General features: G+C 42.5%; 1 protein-coding gene across 2 annotated transcripts in view; it reads left to right on the forward strand.

The window, feature by feature from the left end:
- The window catches only part of LOC122795577 (metallophosphoesterase domain-containing protein 1-like), a 629,119-nt gene that overhangs the window by 82,641 nt on the left and 532,093 nt on the right, over positions 1 to 14,385 (forward strand). The window lies entirely within an intron of this gene.

The following is a 14,385-nucleotide window of genomic DNA, read 5'->3' on the forward strand; positions in this document are numbered from 1 at the left end:
TTCGGCTCCGGCTTCACCTCTTCTGTCGGAACGGAGCCATCGGAGCCGATCTTCAAGGTCATCCAGACTGTCAGATCATGACCTAGAGAGAGTGGTCAGTAGATTACTTAAGTCACAGGTACTGGCCCAAATGTTACATAGTCCGTCTCAACAGACGACTGTTGGTCCACACCCCATTACAGTTCCTCCTTCAACTCTACCCCAGAGCTTGGAGTTGGAGTCTTCGAATGGTTACTGCTACGGCTGGAGGGCGGATACCCCTTCTGTTCCTTCAGCCTCTACTCTTATCTCCTCTTGAGACCTTCCTTAGAGGGATTCGTGGTCGGGCTTCCATGGTCTCCTCCGAGGGGTGAGTGGCATCGACCCTTGTCCGAGCCCGCTCTTCCCTTGGAGCCTCGGCCTTGGTGAGCTCGGCTCCGACATCTGCCTCGGAGACTTCCCTTCGGTGGTCCCTGGAGTTCCTAGTTCTTCGAACGGGTTCTCTCGGACCTGCCTGGGAGGGGAGCATTCGAGGTGATGAAGAGTGTGCTGGCCACTGGTATCAGTCAGCAGTCTGTTCCCGTAGCTCCTCCCTCTATAGTACCTGTTGACATCTCTGCCACTTCTCTTGCTACAGGACCCAGAGGTCCTCCGCCTCAGGTTTCCCCATTGGGAATTTCCCCTCATCCGAGGATTCTCCTCATGTTACGGGAGATCCTCCTAGGAAGAAGACTTGTAAGAGGAAGCATGTAGCCTCCCCCGAGTCTGTCACTTGGGATAGTGACACTGATGAGTCAGAGGGGTCCCCTAGATCCCCCTCTGACGATGTCTCCTTCTCAGACATCCTAGAACTCCTAAAACAGAGGGGAAACTGGCCCACCAACAATCCCTCTGAGGATGAGTCAGTATACCTAGAGGCGTTTGGATCTCGGCCCTCCACCTCCTGGGTGTCTCCGCCTTCGACCCCTTATGCAGGTTATTGCTCGATAGGCGTGGGCAGCTCCTGACTCTGTAGAGCCAGTCCCTAGGAGGCCTTCAAAATTTATCACTGCCCCGTGTGACAAGCAATTCCTCACTAAGGGGGTCCCCGCTGATGCCATGGTGGTGGCTGCGGCCACCAAAAAGGAACTTGCAGATCCTTCCGTGCCCGTCCATCCACCTAATAAGGACTCTAGGACCATGGATAGGTACGGTAAGCGGATGTTTTCCTCAGCGACCTTTGCTATGCGTTCGCTGAATTACCTATGTCACTTCACCAGACTCCAGAGGGATATCCTTAAGGAGCTGGGTGAAGTAGTTCAGGATCCTACAGCTGCAGGGGCTCAAGAAAAAATTGCTTCGCAGCTAGGAACCCTCAATTCCATTGCAAACTCCTCCATGCGGCTAATATCTTATGCTGCGGATGGAGCGAGTAGAGCCGCAGGTACAGGTGTGGCTCTTAGACGCCAAGCCTGGATGCGGCTATGTGATTTTGCGGATCCCTTTAAGGCGTCCTTCACAAATTCTCCCTTTGATGGGTCAGCTTTGTTTGGCCCTCAGGTGAAGGAAACCTTGACCAGGTGCGAGCAGGACGGCAAGACTCTTTCTGCTGTTGGAGTCCGTTTTCCACCCCTTCTAGACCTTATCCCAAAGGACAGAAAGGTGGGAAAATGTGGTTCCGTAAATCCCAAGGAGTCACGCCGGATTCACGTGGTCAGTTTACCCCTAGAGGCAGAGGGGTAACAACAGCAGACGCCGCTCTAGAGGCAGAGGGGGTCCTAAAACCCAGCGAAACAGAGAGCCTCCCTCTGACAAGTCCTTTCAGCATCTCTGAGGTGTTGCCCGGCTGTCCCTCCTTGGAGGCAGTCGGGAAGATTATCACTGTACCCAGAAGCCTGGCATTCCCTCACTCAAGACAGATGGGTACAGTCGATCATATCCAAGGGTCACATAATTCCTCTCGAGGAAAGTCCCTCCCTCATGTTCCCTTCCAGATGTACCACCGGTCTAAGGGAAATTGCAGAGTTAGAAGTCTCAAAACTACTGCAAAAAGAGCCATTCAGCCAGTTACAATAGACCATTCAGAGCCGGAATCTACTCAAGGTTCTTTTTGGTCCCCAAAAGACGGGAGACTGGAGACCAATATTGGATCTCAGCAGACTCAACAAGTCTGTCAGGAAGACAAGATTCCGAATGGTCACTCTTCAGTCAATTCTGCCCTTCTTACAGAAGGACAACTGGATGTGCTCAATAGATCTTCAGGATGCGTACTATCACATCAAAATTCACAGATGCTCCAGGAGATTTCTCCGCTTTCGGCTGGGGTCCAGTCATTTCCAGTTCAGAGCCCTGCCCTTTGGTCTCACTACAGCCCCCAGAGTGTTCACCAAATGCATGGCAGTGGTCATGGCTCACCTGAGACGTCAAGGATTCCAGGTGTTTCCGTATCTCGACGACTGGCTCCTGTCAGCCACCACCAGGCATCAGCTTATACAAGCCAGGGATTACACAATAGACCTTTGTTCTCATTTGGGCATCTCAATAAACTTCGAAAAGTCATCCTTATCGCCCTGCCAGTCTATTACCTTCATAGGCGCAAACTTAAACACTGTTCGGATGTCAGCTACCCTTACAGATCAAAGAGTTTCAGACATTCAGAGTCATGTCAGGATCATTCTGGCCCACAAGAAAGTTCAGGCCAGAATGGTTCTAAAGGTATTAGGTCTCATGGCTGCGGCCATTACTCTTCTTCCCCTGGCTCGATTCTACATGCGCCTTCTTCAGTGGATGCTGTTCACACAATGGTCATATCAGCAACTTCCAATGCGTCACCAGATACTGGTGACACAGACATGCAAAGAGCATCTTGCTTGGTGGATCACATCTCCTCAGGTTCACCAAGGCAGGCACTTTGTACCCCCATCCCCGATAGCCACTGTCACCACGGATGCCTCCCTGATCGGGTGGGGGGGTCATTATCAGGGCAGGATGGTTCATGGGACGTGGCAGCCGTTCGAGTACCATCTGCACATAAATGTCCTGGAGATGAGAGCAGTGCTTTTAACGTTGCAAGCCCTCAACGACTTTCTTCCCGTAGGGACAATTGCAGTCCACACAGACAACATGTCTGTAGTTTGGTATATCAACAAACAGGGCGGAACCAAGTCCTACCCCTTGTGTCGAGAAGCGCTCAGACTATGGCAATGGGCGACCTCCTCTCATCGGTTTCTGGTAACAACGCATATCCCTGGGAAAACCAACATTGTAGCGGACAGATTGAGCAGAGCTATTCTCATGCCTCACGAGTGGTCTCTCAAGCAATCTATAGCGGAAGAGATTTTTCTGGAGTGGGGTCGTCCATGCTGCGATCTTTTTGCTACTCCCCAAAACAGCAAATGTCCAGACTTCTTCTGCCTCTTCCCTCCATCAGGCCATCCCCCCAGAGACGCTCTGACCCAGGATTGGCCCCAGGGACTTCTTTATGCCTTCCCTCCTTTTCCTCTGATCCCTCAGGTTATCCAGAAAGCTACCGTTTTGAGGGCCAAATTGATTCTCATTGCCCCTTACTGGCCTCGACAAGTTTGGTTTCCATTCCTCCATCATCACCTTTTGGTGCAGCCGTGGCATCTGGACCCAGTGCCAGATCTTCTGATTCACCAATCGGGTCAGCTGCACTGGTCAATCCCTTCTCTCAACCTCACAGCTTGGTTGCTCCACTTCCTTCCTTAGCCAGGCTTCCTTTGATCTCTAACCTAGTTAGAGACATCATAGTGGCTTCACTAAAATCCTCTACCAGGAGGATTTATACAAGCAAATGGAAACGTTTCTCTTATTGGGCTAAGGCCAAGAATATTGATCCTTTTACTGCCCCTGTTCAGGCAGTCCTGGACTTCTTAGCAGAGATTTTTCATGCAGGCTCCTCTTCTTCCACAGTCAGAGTTCAATTGGCTGCTATCTCCAACTTTCATGTCGGGGTCGCAGATCATAATATTATGTCCCATAGGCTCTGCAGGGCCTTCTTGAAAGGAATTTTCCTACTAAAGCCTCCAATCAGGAATCCTCCTCCTCAGTGGGATCTAAATTTAGTGCTGACATCCTTGATTCTTCCCCCCTTCGAGCCAGCTGTTTCTTGTTCCCTGAAACATCTTTCTTGGAAAACTTTATTCCTAGTGGCTATTACATCTGCCAGGAGGGTGTCTGAACTTCATGCTCTTTCGGTTCGACCCCCCTATTTGGTTTTTCACAAAGACAGAGTATCTTTGAGAACTAACCCAACCTTTTTGCCTAAGGTCGCTTCAAAGAACAATTTGAATCAATCCATTGATCTCCCTGTATTTTTCCCTAACTATTCAGATAGGGCTGAACAAAAGCTACATTATCTTGATGTCCACCGTCAACTTAGATATTATTTGGACAGGACAAAAAAATTTAGAAAATCTGATCAACTTTTTGTTTCCTATGCGGATAATAAAAAAGGCCTTCCTGTTTCTAAAGTGACCTTGTCCAGATGGCTTTCTTCGGTCATCTCTGAAATTTATACTCAGGGGAAAACAGCTGTGCTCAAAACCTAAAGCACATTCAACTAGGAGCTTAGCTACTTCTACAGCTTTTCAAGCTAGACTTCCTTTGGACACTATTTGTGCAGCGGCCACTTGGGCCACTCCTCACACTTTTGTTTCCCATTACAAATTGGACTTGGCCTCCAGGGACAGAGCCAGTTTTGGCTCTACAGTCCTCAAGAGTTTGTTCCATTGAGCCACCCAGGATAGAGGTGCTAGGGACGCGGTCCCATCAAGCAAGAATGAAGGCGAGATTGACAACTTAACATTAAGAAGTTATGTACCTACCATAACGTTCCATGTTAGTTGTCTTCTCGCCTTCTTTCTTGCGACCCTCCCTCCTTCCCCCTGGCCTGGACAGACCTTGTTATAAGAAACTGTTATGCTTAAGACCATTCAGACCTGGTCCTTATTCCATCTGTAAGTTTCTTTCTTCCTTTTGGAAGTATTTTATGCTTGGTGCTATTGCCCTTTGTCATCAAACGAGATCTGGGTACTTACCGCCTTGCATCATGGAATATGGGGCTGCCTCGAGCTGGTAAAAGTGACTCTCGAGCTTAGCAAGTGCCGAGTCGGAGCCGAGGGATCGGCTCCGAACCCATCAAGCAAGAAAGAAGGCGAGAGAAGACAACTAACATGGAACGTTATGGTAGGTACATAACTTCTTATTTTGCTACTGAGGTATGTGCAGTATATACAACAGTCAAATGTATTTACTGAAAGTGGTATTATACACACTGTACTGATGTTTTGATGTGCTCATGGATGTGTGACTCACTAAGCTTAGCAGTCTGTAACCCAGTGATTGCTGTACCCTTGAAATCCCTCTCTTTGTTAATTTCTCCAAATCTTTTGTGTTTTTAATATCATGATGGGAATACACCCTATTCCTAAGTCAAAGTACGATTAAAGTTCATGAAATTAATATAGTTTCAGTCTTTGATGTCAGCCAGGAGTCCTCTTCGCAGCACCCACAATGTGCCCAGTAATGACTCCTTCTGCAATTCGTACAGAGTTACATGTATTGGTAACATATCTAAATATGATTGCAGATTCCTTTTTGTAAGACCCATTGCTCCTACTACTCTTGAGACTGTCTGGGTTTCTTTCTTCCACATTGCTCTCATTTCTGTCTGCAAATCCTGATATTTTATGACTTTGCGTCTCTCTGTACGCAAGACACTGTAGTCACTGGGTGTGGCAATTTTAGTGATCGAGCTACGTTTGTCTTCTTTTCATGTACCACTATGTCTGGTTTTTTACCATCTGTCTTTTGAAGTGTTGGTAATGGATGATCCCATGTGATGTAAACTTCATCATTTTTTATGATGCTTTGTGGCTCATGTTTCCAGTGTTTTTCAGCCACTTCAGTACCATAATGTTTGCACAATCCCCAGTGCATCAGTCTTGACACATAATGCCTTTTAGTATACAGTCCTTCTACCATTAGAATGTCACAACCAGCAACGAGGTGTGCGACTGTTTCCAGTTCGGTTTTACAAAACCTACATATGTTTGTTTCTCTTACATGTTCAATGCACTTTGTAAACCAACGTGTACAAGCCCCACTGTCTTGTGCCACCAATATTAACCTTTCATCTCTTGGTTTGAATTTGCCTCTTCTTAACCATTCCTGCATACGTTCCTAATCAACATATGTTCATAGGTAGGTACTAGGCTATCAGCCCTGAGGCCTATATAAGCCTAGCCAAAAAGATTCCCTGGCTTTCGCCACCTAAGAAAATTATTTTCCTGTGCCCCTATCAAGCAGAGCCACAGAAGTGATTCCCAGGGTGAATTTTCTATTTCCCATCCGGTCATCAAGGTTTTTCTTAAAGATGGCCAATGAGGAGTTTTGCTTGACGTGAATGGGTAGTTTGTTCTAGAGTATGGGATGTCTGTGGGACAGGAATCTATCCCTCCAGCATGTTCTGTTTATTGTGGTGACAAGGTTTAGGTCCCTGGAGCGTGTGGTTCAGAGAGACTGGGATTTCTTTAAGAGTAGCATGTCCAACAGCTCTGGGTTTGACATAGCTCTGGGTTTGAGGTTCTTCCACATGTTTTCTATACTTGCAACTATATTTATGCATTTTCCACATTTCTTGCCTTCTCGTCTGGTACTTCTCATGTTTCAACACTTTCACTATGTTAGGGCATTGTGAGGTCAGCAGATATGTGTGGAGTCCCACGATTGCAGATCTATATATGTAATCAATTTCAAGGAGACCCATCCCTCCTTCAGAACTGGGAATATATAATCTTGTTATGCAATGATTTTTATAAATCATTTGGTGAGCATGAAACATCCTTGTTTTCCTATCTAATCTATCCAACATGTTCTGGAGCCAGTCAATCACTCCAAAACTGAAAGTTAGGACAAGAACAAATTGGTTTATAGCTTGGATTTTGTTCCTAGATGTCAACGCTGTTTTCAGGATTAATTTAAGTCTTCTAAAGTATTTCTTTACTAAGTTTTATTCACACTTGTTCATGTTTTATTGTTGACCCTTCATCAAGTCCCAAATATTTATACAGCCCCTCTTGCTCAAGTTCTTTTATATAAGTTCTTTTATATCACATTCTTGTCCCAAACTGATGTTTTCCTGGTGCTGCAGTTTTGCTGCTATACAGGTTGCTTTTGCACATTTATCATGACCAAATGATATTCTTATATCATCTGAAAAAGCTTTGACAACTTGCAGTTGTGCTTTCAGTTCCTCATCTGATGACCTATACATCCCTCTCTCAGTATACCTTTTGCAATGCACCTGGAAGTACTGACCAATATACATCTTTTTATTATAGAACTAGACTGAAAAGCATTTAAGAGCAGCTGTACCACAAATGAAAGCACTTGCCTGTACAAGCAGAGATATTTTTCCTGTGGGAATCTCCTTAAATTCACTTTTGAAGGTTCCAAACTCTGTGCTCTACAGTTGTTTTCCATAGCACGATGAAGCTCTCTGCTTGCCTTTGTACATATATTCTGCAGTTTCACTTGAATGGCCATGATGATTATGCTAATTAGGGCTCATGTCATTATTTTTTCTGAATCACTAAATTAGCACACCTTCTATCCATCATGCTTAGGTCTTCCTAATGCTGTGCACATGCCTGGGTTGCTGTAGGCTGTGGCATAGTCCACTACATGCCCCTAACAGAAGATTTGTAATTCCATGTATAACTGTCTTTAAATGTAGGCAGTGTAGTGCCTGATTTCTTACCAGTATACACATAGATACACAACTGCCAAGTTTCACACCTTAAACTGTCATTGAGAACCATAATAATATAGATCCTGTATTACCCTAGCCCTGCCATGTGTTGCACAAATGAGAAGCACATTGATGCCCATCGCTGTGCAGCAGGTGGGACACATGATCTGATTAGGGTCCAGTTCCCTGCCATGTTTCACTCAGATTCTTCAAGGTGAAACATCATGGCTGCAGACCTAGAGATCGTGCTCCTTTCAGAGCACAGCTGTCATGTGAGTAGAAGTCTAAAATATTTCTGGACCTCTTCTGTAAGGATTATAGCCAGACACTACTACAGGAGGACTATCATTACATCTGAGTGACACCTCTAGGTGCATTTGCAGTTAACTCCTATTGACACCTCTAGGCGTCAAATATTGCTTGTTCAAATTTGTATCAGTAATTCCAAAACCATGCTATATACAAGGTTTTAAAAGATTTAATCTTAAAGCTTACAAAATGGCAAACTCAACTGCACTGTCTAGTCTTTGACCTCTGTCTAGTGCAGGTAAATAGATATTAACTGTTTTTTTATGATATTAATTTATATAGATATAGTTTTCAAAATGTTCTAAATATCTCAATAACCAAGTAACACAGATAGAACTCCTTAGCCTCATATGAATCTCCCAGCTAGATGAATAAAATGCTGTTGACAGTATACGTGCAACTTGAGTGGTTGCTGAGATATTGTAAGTTGTTTGCAAAATATTACAAATGTAGTTGTTATTGCGTTTACTGTGACTTAAAAAATCATGTTTATGACCTAGAACCTAAAGAATGCTACCACTATAAAAATAGTTTGTGCTGAAGAGATTGCCATTTATACTTCTTTTATAAACCCTACGGTTCCAGAGATATGAACATCTGTTTGAAATATGACAACATAATTTGATTCTGTCAAAAGGCTTAGGCTCCGCCCATTGGAAGTTACAGTGCAAACTTCCTGAGCTCCATTGGAGTGAATAAGTTAAGACAAAAGCCTGGAATACTTTAGTTCAGGATGTCACCCACACCACTGGAATCCCCCGCATGGGGGAACAGTGCAATCACCATTACAATGATATGAAGCACAGCAATTCTGACCTCTTATTCCAGTAAGAGGGTGACATTAAACAGCAGTCACAACCTCAGTTCTGTAAGTATAATTTATCTTAGCTACACATATAACCTTTTACTGCTTGACATCTACAAATACTACATAGTGCTTATTTTATCTCTATAGCCCATGAAGAAATTGAAATGAATAGGCAGCTGCACTGGAGAAGTTTGGAACATAGCTGGGTTGAGTCTGCTTGCTTCACACTGAACAGAATTTAATATTAACATTAGTGGGGATTCATTCCCAAACAGTATACCTCTCACACACCACTGCCAGTTCTGTGATAACTGCCATATGTCGAAGGTAGCAGTATGTATGATTGTTGAACATTATTAATATGTTTGGACAAGTGGATTAAGATGTGAAAGCTGTCCTCCCACATTGTGAGGATGCCTGTGGCCTCAGTCACTCCCCCTCACCCCCCTTTGAGTAATCATGAAATATTTCAGTTAAAGTTTCTGTCTTACTATACTAACCAGAGCACTAGATGGGATAAGTATATGTATATATAAATATATGTGTGTGTGTGTGTGTGTGTGTGTGTGTGTGTGTGTGTGTGTGTGTGTGTGTGTGTGTGTGTGTGTGTGTGTGGATCTACTTTCAATGAACGAAAGTACGATCCATCAAATCTCACTTACCCTCTCACTATCCACTGAAACATCTTTTAAATGAAACAATGAACTGCTGAATTCCTTTGTAAGGGAAAGGAACCAATGGACCACCATGCAAACGAAACACAATGAAAAGACACGGAGCCCTCCAAAGTGGGCGGCTTCGTCCCCACACCCCCCTACTTAAATATGCCAACTCTGAGATCGCACTACATGGAGAGTGGGCACAGTACATCATGGTGGTCCAGTGGTACCTTTCCCTGGGAAAGGAATTTGGCAGTTTGTTGTTTAATTTAAAAGACATTTCGGTGGATAGTGAGCAGGTAAGCGAGATTCGATGGATCATACTTTCGTTCATTGAAAGTAGATCCATAGATATATATATATATATATATATATATATATATATATATATATAAGATAAATATATATATATATATATATATATATATATATACGTATACAAATGCAACATTTTTGGGTGGGTGGATATCTTTGTCAGTATAGTTGTTTTCTTTGCTTGTAATCTGTGACTGAAATGTATGTTTAAGTAGCATAGTGTCTTTGCATATGAACATTTGTCTTGGACATCATTACTGTTTCTCAGAGTAGAGACCCTTGTTGGTTCATCATAATAGCATAGCATGTTAGTCCTCTATCTGCCTGAATGCAGGTACCCCACTGAGCTGCGTATGTTAATAAATTGAGAATTGTTTTTTTTTGTCCCTCATTAATTATATCATAGTCAAAATATATTTCAGCTTTAGTTAGCCATTGTAATTGTGCTTATCTCTTTCCTCCTTATTTGTCTTTCTAGTACATATATTTATTTTGTTTCCTATTTTGTTTCTCTCCATTTATTTTAGTATTATATGCAGCAGCATGATGACCTGCATCCATCCCTCTGGAATGGTAGCAGCAGCACCACTGCCATCACCATCACCACCGGAAATATCCAACACATGTGGGTCTCAGCTTGCCACAGTCACCTCTGTACCACCTGCCCCCTCCACCAGCCACTTTGGTAGCCTTGCACTAGATGTCCAACACTGTCTCCACCATCTGAGACAGTGCCAATTGTATCTGTAACCAAGGTGGTATGCAATCTCCTACTGGGTTGCAGCTAACAGAGACTGCATCTGTGAATATCCCACCTATCTTCCATCCTGGTGTTCTCCTCCCTATTTCATCCATGCTCACCCCTGATGATTATTCATTCATCCCCTCAATCTTGTCTTCCTGTATTTGATGTCTATTTCACCACTGTATTCCCCTGCCCTCATTGTGTTACCACACACTGTCTCAGTTATGTCAGTCTTTCCCTGCTACCTGACATAACTCTCTTACCTTCCTCTTACATCTCTTACTTCCGTCCCCAACCTACTTTCTCTTTATGCATAAAAAATGGCCACCTGTCCACCAAAAAAAAAAAACCTTACCTTCCTCACCTCCATCCTGCTGATCCTTAGTTGATTACTTTCTGTTCTGTCCCCTGCTTGCTTCCCCACTTCATCTCTATCCTATACTTCCTTTTGTCACCTTTAATCTGGTCAAAAAATAGATAAACCTCACACTTGTCCATCTGGGGCTTCCAAATCACGTATCCTTTGGGATCCACTGAGTGTGGCAGGTCACAAAGATTACTGTTGATTCCCATGTACAACTGCCAAAAAATGGAACTGCTCATTATATAACAAAGAACTAGGCTGCCATGTTCAATATGTACATATGTATGTATCTATGTATGTATTGGCCTCAGCCGGCACAGGTTATGTACATGGGCTGAGTATTATTGTGTGGCATTTTGCACATACTACATAGAGTTCAGTTGTCATGATATGATTGTTTCCCTCTCCAGTGAATTACAATGCCAGCTGTGCCCATGGATGATAGATTAGACCCCAAAGGTGGTGTCCTAATGGGTCGTTATTTGCTGTCTTGTTCTTTAATTCTGCAAGTGTGTATCCACCAACTGCTGTGCATTTCCCTGATGTTGTATGTCTGATTGCTTCTCTCGCTCAATCTGTAAAGGAAGTGCTTTGTATACAGTAGGTTGGGAGGGTTGTAGGTTCTAATCTCCTCAGGGTTGCATGCTTTTTGTCTTTTTTCTTTCTTTCTGCAAGTGTGTAACCACCAACTGTTGCATGTTTCCCAGATATGTCTTGGCTCACTGCTTTTGTAGTTCAACCTGTAAAAAAACGTGTTCTGCACATTGTAAGTGGGGATGGTAGTGGGTTCAAGTCTCTTCAGGATTATGTGATTTTTGTCTTTCTTTTTCATTTTACAAGTATGTAACCAATAACTGATGTGTTTCCATGATGCTGCCCATCTTAGAACTTGTGTAGCTCAACCTGTAAATGCTGTGCTTGGTACAATATAAATGGGGAGTATCGTGGGTTTGTGCCCCATAGAGGTTGTACATAGTCATTTCATTGTTACATCTGGGTGCTTGTTTCCTGACATTTGCATTATAGTACAAGTAGAGTGACCAGACTTTGCTGATATAGTAACTTCTTTTGCCAATGTATTGGTAGCTTTTTATAGCCCACCCATTATGTATTGTTTTACATTTTTTTATCTTTGGTTAGTTGACATTTATATTGTTCATAACCCCTTATCCATTGTCACCACATCCCTTTGCAGACTTGTCTCTTATATGGTTGTTTGTTTGGCCCTACTACGTCCGTTATCCTCCTACCATAATCTTCCTTCTCTTATTACCTTCCACAAGTTATATTCTCAGCCATATACCATTACATCAAAAAACAGATTAGCACCCATTCCTCATGACCTTGTATTGCTGCTGCATGCTTTCACTCTGTTGATGCATCTGTGTATACAAGTTAGAGTTAAGCACCCTCGGGGTTGCTGCTCAACAAACAAGCACTACTGCTGTTAGTACCACCCGGCAGCTGCACCATAGTCCTACTCCCCCTTTCTGCAGTCTATGCTGTGGCCACAGTGAATATTTTTAATGAGCTTCTTGTCATGCATACTTGCTTGTCTACATTTTTAAACACAAAAATAAAAACAATGCCGGGAATGAAGACACCGCAGAACTTTAATAAAATGAATAAAATAAATGCACAGTACGATAAAGCGCTTTTTGTCTAGTTGGTGACTAGAGTTCCTCAGATAACAGTGTGCAACACAAATTTCGTTTAAATACTTTTTCCTCACCCCACCCTAATTAGTTAATTAATTCCAAAAACTCAGTGGCTGATTGGCAAATAAACACGTACGCACAATTCATCAACACAATAAATGTAACAGATAAATAAATAGGATGCAAAAATAAATACCATAACTGTAATATTGCCCTCCTTTACACATTCATCTGAACTGATTGATTCAGTTTAAAATTAAAATTAGGATTAAAATTAAAAAATAATAATTATTATTTGAATGTGTTAAGTATAAAATCAGAACACAATTCTTAGTTTTTGGTACTACTGTTATTAAGTATATAGTAGTAGTACAACTATTCAGGATTTCTATTTTATTCTAATTTTATACTTAACACAGTAACTTAACACTTAACACATTAAATAATAATTATTATTTTTTAATTTGAATCCTAATTTTAAGTTTAAACTGATTCAGTTCAGATGAATGTGGAAAGGAGGGCAATATTACAGTTATGGTATTTATTTTTGCATCCTATTTATTTCTCTGTTACATTTATTGTATTGATGCATTGTGTACGTGTTTATTATAGCAATAACCCATGCCTGGGTGTGGGTAATGCTAAATTTACCCACGGTTGGCGTGGTTTGGTCCCGAGGGCGAAGCCCGAGGACCAAACAAAGCCAACCGTGGGTAAATTTAGCATTACACACACCCAGAAGTGGTTATTGCTATTACATGACATTATTTAAGAAAAGAAACTATTACTTTTCTTAAATAATGGCATAGTATAATGCCTGTTTACTGCCCTTCCGCAGATGTCTGGCATCCGCGGCAGTTCTGATGTACCGCGTGCCTGCGCGGTACATCAGAGTTGTGAGCAACGGAGAAAGCAAGATCTCCGTTGCTTTTCAGTTTCGCTATGTTAAATGAGTTTAACATAGCAAGACAGTTTTAAAATAAGCAACGGACATCTCCGTTGCTTATTTTAAAACTGTCTCGCATGTTAAACTCATTTAACATAGCGAACACTAAAAGCAACGGAGATCTTGCTTTCTCCGTTGTTTTTAAACATGTCTCGCTATGTTAAATGGGTTTAACATGGCGAGACAGCTTTAAAATAAGCAACAGAGATCTCCGTTGCTTATTTTAAAGCTGTCTCGCTATGTTAAACCCATTTAACATAGCGAGACAGTGTTTTAAAAAATCGAGTTATACTAATGGAAAAAAGTCCGGGCGATCGGACCTTTTTCCATTAGTATAACTCGATTTACAACGGGCACGCTGGCCAATCAGCGTGCACGTTTTGGGGGGATCATGGTATAATTGCCAATTAGCCACTACATTTTTGGAACTAATTAACTAATTAGAATGGGATGAGGAAAAAGTATTTAAATGAAATTTGTGTTGCACACTGTTATCTGAAGAAGTCTAGTCACCAACTAGACGAAAAGCACTTTATTGTATTGTGCATTTATTTTATTAATTTTAGTAATGTTCTGTTGTGTCTTCATTCCCGGCTTTGTTTTTATTTTTATTTTTGTGTTCACTAGTTTGTTGTGCCTTTTTGCTTTGTCTAAATTTTATGTCAATAGGTATTGGGGCTTGTATATGGGCAGTAAGTGGAAGAGGACTGACTGTGGTTATAGATATGTTTTTGAATCCCAGGGAAAGCTTGTCATGAAATCACATCATGAGACCTTTGTTAGTGTAGCAGGTCTGTACAGGTTTACTGCTTTATTCTTGTCATCTCCTGCTCTTGTAAACCCTGCTAC

Source organism: Protopterus annectens, chromosome 2.part2, assembly GCF_019279795.1.
Source record: "Protopterus annectens isolate FY-2018-M chromosome 2.part2, PAN1.0, whole genome shotgun sequence".
Classification (NCBI taxonomy): Eukaryota; Metazoa; Chordata; order Ceratodontiformes; family Protopteridae; genus Protopterus; species Protopterus annectens.